The sequence below is a fragment of the Malus sylvestris genome, chromosome 14, assembly GCF_916048215.2.
Source record: "Malus sylvestris chromosome 14, drMalSylv7.2, whole genome shotgun sequence".
NCBI lineage: Eukaryota > Viridiplantae > Streptophyta > Magnoliopsida > Rosales > Rosaceae > Malus > Malus sylvestris.
Window position 1 is genome coordinate 19,483,914 of NC_062273.1, and position 5,419 is coordinate 19,489,332.

Below are 5,419 nucleotides of genomic sequence, written 5' to 3' on the forward strand. Positions count from 1 at the left end.
ACAAGATCATTGTCTCAAGGAGTGTTATTTTTTATGAAGATGCTGCTCTTAATTGGGAGAATATGGAAACTGTGCATTTCTCAGTACCTTTCTAAGAAGCTAATAAAGGTATAAGCATAACTGAGATAGAAAATGGTGTGTGTGAAGAAACTAATATTAGTTCCTCTAATTTATCTTGCCCAAATACAAGAAGTGAGTATGTTTCCAGTGTACACAATGATGCTCCTAACACTGTGAATATGGAGAGTGAAATTCCACTCACAGAAACTTATGACAACACACCAAAAAAGTGGAGAGATCTGAATGAAGTGTTTGCTCAGTGTAGACTCAGTGTCATTGAACCTGAGAACTACATTGAAGCTTCTCAAGATGAAGCTTGGAAGAAAGCAATGGATGAGGAGATTACTATGATTGAGAAGAATGACACTTGGAGATTGGTTGATAGGCCAAGTGACAAACCAATTGTTGGGGTAAAATGGATCTTCAAAACCAAATTGAATTTGGATGGCACTGTACAAAAACACAAGGCAAGATTAGTTGCCAAAGGGTACACTCAAAAGCCCGGAATTGATTTTAATGAGACGTTTGCACCTGTGGCTAGATTGGACACTATAAGAACACTTATTGCTTTGGCAGCACAGAAAGGGTGGAAACTGTACCAGTTAGATGTAAAGTCTGCTTTCCTGAATGGGATCCTTGAAGAGGAAGTGTATACAGATCAGCCAGATGGGTATATTATCAAGGGAGAAGAACACAAAGTATATAAGTTAAAAAATGCCTTATACGGTCTAAAACAAGCTCCCAGAGCTTTGTACAGCAATATTGATACTCATTTGCTGCAGAGTGGATTTAAAAAGAGTCCAAGTGAGGCCACCTTATATGTGAAACATGTGGATGGACAGGAAACTCTGATTGTCTCTATATATGTGGATGACATAGTTTATACTGGAAGCTGTTTAGAAATGATTGAAGATTTCAAATGTGATATGATGAACAAGTATGAGATGTCCGACTTAGGCTTGTTGCATCATTTTCTTGGAATTGGAGTAATCCAACAAGAAGGGAGTATCTTTATTCACCAGAAAAAGTATGCACTGAGTTTACTGGACAAGTTTGGTTTGAAGAGCTGCAAATCTGTCTCAATACCCTTACCTCCCACGGATAAACTAAGGAAAGGTGATGGGAGTGAAGCTGCAGATGAAGAATTGTATAGGAAAATTGTCGGCAGCCTTCTATACTTAACTGCAACAAGGCCTGATATCTTGTACTCAACATGTGTACTTGCCAGGTACATGCACTGTCCTTCCATTAAACATCTTGGCACTGCAAGGAGGATCCTCAGATATGTGCAAGGAACTGTTGACTATGGAATTAAGTATGAAAAGGGAAATGCAGCTCTACTCATAGGATTTTGTGACAGTGATTGGAGTGGAGATGAAGATGACATGAAGTCCACATCAGGGTATGCTTTCAGCTTTGGCAGTGGTGCATTTTCTTAGGCTTCTGTAAAGCAACAGAGTGTTGCACTCTCAACTGCTGAAGCCGAGTATATGAGTGCCTCAGAAGCCACCACTCAAGCTACATGGCTGAGATTTGTGCTGCATGATTTTGGTGAAGAATTGATCGAACCAACTCCTTTGATGTGTGATAACACATCAGCAATTGCAATGTCAAAGAATCCGGTATTCCATCAGAGGTCTAAACATATCAAGAGGAAGTTTCATTTCATCAGAGATGCAATTCAGGAAGGAACAATTGACCTGCAATACTGCAAAAGTGAGGAGCAACTAGCTAACATTTTCACCAAAGCACTTGCTAAAGACAGATTCTGTGCTCTGAGGGATAAGCTTGGGGTAATCTCAGTTAAGACCTTAGAAGGGAGTGTTAGTTGATTAAGGTCTAAACTGTATTTTCCTTACCTTAGCAAGTGTAAATAAATCAGTTTGTGATCAAGGGCTGAGATTAGATTATATTGTGCTAGGCTCAGATGTAAGCATGTGTCAAGATCTCATAGGGTCTTGTAATGAATGGTATGATGAGCTCATAGGCTCACGTAGCTTCTCTCTCCCTAATGTCATGTAAATGTTGAGGAAAGAATGAATATATGCAGTAGAGCATTTTTGGCTCTCACGGAGATATTTTGAGAACTCTCTCTGCCTCTTCACTTTCTCTCTAAACTTCTTCTTCCTACACATTTCTAAAATACATCACTGTATAACAGGAAAGTCCAACAGAAATGACGTGATTCGGGTTGAGAACGGAGAACCCCTAATAGCGTTTGGGATATGAATCTTGGTAATTGTTGTGTCCTCTTCTACTCTACCATCGTCTGCACTAATATGACCTCGGTCATTTTTCTTGGACTCAGATGGAACACATTGTGGTTTTGATGCTCGTTTTCGGGTGTTACTTTGTTTCTCGGTTCCTTTACCAGTGCTAGGGTTTTTGAATCTCCTGCTGAGATGAGTATTCCAGTAGTTCTTGATCTCATTGTCTGTTCGACCGGGAAGTCTTCCGGCGATGAGAGGCCAACGATTGCCGAGAAGGGCATGAAGCCGGAGAATAAGCTCATCGTCGGGTGTTATGTTGCCTCGCTTTATATTAGGTCGGAGATGTTTCATCTATCTCAGCCTGCAGCTCTTCCCACATCGAAGAAGACCTTCAATTTAAGCAAAAACAACTCATTAATATCACATACAATTTATAAGACCAAATTAAACAGAAGTCACTTCACTAAATTGTTATGAGTTATGACTACTTGATAGAAAAAAATATTAAATTATTGTACCAGCATTTTTAGGTAAAGAACTCCAACGACCTTCACCATGGGAGTTCATATACTGAATAAGCAATTTGTCTTCTCTGGCAGTCCATGAACCTCGATGCAGTCCTACCTTTGAACAACATGGTGCTCTCCCCATGTTAAGCATAGTGTCTGCACAGAGACACGTATTACTGCTCCAGTCTAGCCGAAGACTCTCAAAGACAGCACCACAGGCCACACTAGCTGCCCTACCTTCTTTGGATAATATATTGGATTTTATAACTTGAGCACTATTGTGAACAATTTTTTTTTATAGGAAAACTAAAAGAAAAGTTCTAAAAAACTTTATTTTTAATGAAAAAAGACAAATAAAGATGTAAGTGAATTGTGACAGCCCGTCTTTGATTTTAAGAGTTTTTAAAGTTTTAATAAAGGATTTTACACAAATGCCCTTTGAGGCACGCGCATTATTCGAGGTTAATAGTTGTGTCGTGCCATCTAAGATTTGTTTCCTTGACATATCCTCATAGTACTCATCTCTACGGAAGCGTGGGCGTAGACGGTTTGTGATTTGGAGTTATAACGAAAAAGATTTTAAAGTTTGAAGTTTGGGCATTTTATGAATTTTATTATAAAAATTTGGTGTGCCATTTGGATGGCCCAGATTAAAGGAAATCTGAAATGGATGGCTTGGATGTAAGGGAAAGAAAATAAAAAATAAAATAAAAAGGAAGGTTTTGTGTGTGTGTGCGTGACTGGTGAAGAAGAAGAAGAAAAGATTGGGCAAAACTGCCCAACCAGAGGAAGAAAGCAGAAGCTCCGGGGAGAGAAAGGAGAGAAGCTGGGCGAGTGGGGAGAAGAGAGAGAAGCTTCTGGCCAATCAGAGAAGGGGAAAGGAGGAAAGGAGGGAGAATGGCGTGCGGGGGAAAGGGGGAAACGGGTTCCCCAACCCGCAACCCGTGTGCACCCATTCCCATTCCTTCATATTTTCATGTGGTTTTCCACCGGATTTCTCATGAAATTGGACTAAGAAACCATTCCCAATCATCCCCTAGTCCTTTCCTCTTCCATTTCCAATCAAATTTTATGGGATTTGAGCTTGAATTCGAGTAGAACGAAACTATGGGTTCCGAGGGTGCCATGGCAAAATCCGACGATCGTGAAGGTAATCCAACAAATTTCTACCACCACTAGACTCCCCTAGAACCCAGGAACAAATCCCAATCAATGGTGGAGGCGTCAGAGTGGTTTTGGAGGTCAAATTGAAAACACCCATTTCCATGGTTCTTCACGGTTTTGGTGGAATTAGAGAATTTCTAGGATAAATTGGCCTTGACCTCAGGTATAAAGTTTACTCTACTCATTGAGATATTCATTTCTGTAAATTTTAGTAATTTTTGGAGATAGTTGGATTTTCCGGCGAGCCGGGGCGGCCGACCGCCACCCGTGGCGGCCCATGCGGCGGTGTGTGGCCAATGGCCCGCCAAAGTAATTCTTCGCATGTGTTTAATGTTCTAGGTTCAGTTTTGATAATTGATTGACGTAAATTGAGTAATTGAACCTAAGTTCGTTACAATTCGTGGTTAGATGAAAATGTAAATTGACGATCCGACCGTTGGATCATCACCAAACTTTGATACATTGTAATACGTAATATTTGAGGATTCTAGGAACTCACGGATTGGGAATCCGATTTACGGATCTTCCGGAATTGGAGTTGTAAGTTCATAAAATAGAATGTTAACCGTCACTTGGTTTTGACAATTGACGGAGATCCGACCGTTGGATGGTAATGAAATTAGGATGTTGTTCTAGAGATATATTGTGGACCTTTGGAAGTTATGGATTGAAAATCTGAGTTGCAGATCTTTCGGATCGAACTACGTAGTGACGTATTTTATATAAGTTATATATTATATCGATATGATTTTTGAGGTTTGATTTGATGATTGTTCTAGGTGCCGATCGTCATGACGCCTTGATGTGTTGTGCTAGGGAGTTGTAGGGCGAACTCCAGGTGAGTGGGCAGTTTTGTTTTCCGTATATATATATATATATATTAGATTTTCCCAGAAAATCAATTTAATTGAAATGCGATATGAAATGCCATGCAAGGTATATGCCTATTTATTTATGCATTAGTAATTCCATACATGCATAATTGGTGCTGTGGACGCACAGGTAAGTGCCAGGTAAGTTCATAAATTTAATTATGTAATTGTTGAGTTGATATGATTGAAAGCTCATGAACCTGCACTAGGGTGATTGTGATTTGGTAGAGATGATTCAGGCCTGTATATATATAGTCACCCTGCACCATATGCTCACAATTAGATCCAATTTAGGTGCCCAGTCTTGTCGTACAGACCACTAGAGGTGGTTCCGATTCGTAGGTGACTAGCGATTTATCGCATAGCTATCAGGGGAGGATAACGTGAGCATAAGTATATTCACCCAGTTGTACAGACCTTTTCAGGGGTTCCGACTCGTGTGCAGTGTAGTGCCGTACAGGTCACTTGCAATGACTCCGGCTAGATAAGATTGATGAGATTGATTATGAGCTATAGATTCAGCCGTACAGGCCACTATAGGTGGATCCGGGTTGACATATTATTTTGCATGAGTTACTTATATGATTTGATGAGATATATATTA

The 5,419-nt window shown here is 40.1% G+C and overlaps 1 pseudogene; it reads right to left on the reverse strand.

Annotated features, from left to right (window-relative positions):
* Positions 1-2,207: 2,207 nt before the first annotated feature.
* On the reverse strand, positions 2,208-2,921 carry LOC126599091 (transcription factor MYB123-like; annotated as a pseudogene).
* Positions 2,922-5,419: the final 2,498 nt, after the last annotated feature.